At 66.6% G+C, this 583-nt stretch overlaps 1 protein-coding gene across 1 annotated transcript in view; it reads right to left on the bottom strand.

The window, feature by feature from the left end:
- Nucleotides 1-583, bottom strand: part of BIN3 (bridging integrator 3) — a 36,983-nt gene that overhangs the window by 1,747 nt on the left and 34,653 nt on the right. The gene's annotated exons all lie outside the window — the stretch shown is intronic.

Below are 583 nucleotides of genomic sequence, written 5' to 3'. Positions count from 1 at the left end.
GCCGGGTCTCCCCACGCAGCGGGTGCTGGGGGCTTCAGCATCAATGCTCATTTACACAGTGACTAATGAACCCTGCTCCGCGGCAGCAGGGCCGAGCGGGCAGGCGTGTGGGCAAGGTCCACCCCCAACACACACACACCCCCCCATTGCAGCCCCCTCCACCAAACCACAGTCCCACAGCCAGGTCACCCCCCTGCATCCTCCCCGCCGGCTGCAGCCCCAGTCCCACGCAAGCAAGAGCTGCCGCCCCGAGCTGAGCGTGCTGAAAACACCCACCACCATAATCCCTCGGCAATGCCACGGGTGAGCATGGATCCGGGACGGAGGGCTGCGAAGCCAGGCACCGGAGCTCTGGAGCAGCCCTCCGTGTCCCTCGTCCCCAGCCCGGCGTCAGATGGGCTCAGTTCATTCACATATGGCCAAGCAGTGCTGCCAATTCCGGCATGCTGAAACGAATCTCCCCGGGGTGGCGGGGCCGGAGGCAACTGCGTGCAGCCAGGGGAGCTGCTGCCCCCCGCCCCGAGGACTGCCCCCCGAGCCCCAGGCATGCCAGCATCCACACCGGCATCTCCTCGGTATTGAA

The sequence above is a fragment of the Aptenodytes forsteri genome, unplaced genomic scaffold (genome assembly GCF_000699145.1).
Source record: "Aptenodytes forsteri isolate BGI_AS27 unplaced genomic scaffold, ASM69914v1 Scaffold168, whole genome shotgun sequence".
Lineage (NCBI taxonomy): Eukaryota > Metazoa > Chordata > Aves > Sphenisciformes > Spheniscidae > Aptenodytes > Aptenodytes forsteri.
The sequence above is the reverse complement of the archived record's forward strand: the minus strand, read 5'-3'. Positions and strand labels throughout refer to the sequence as shown.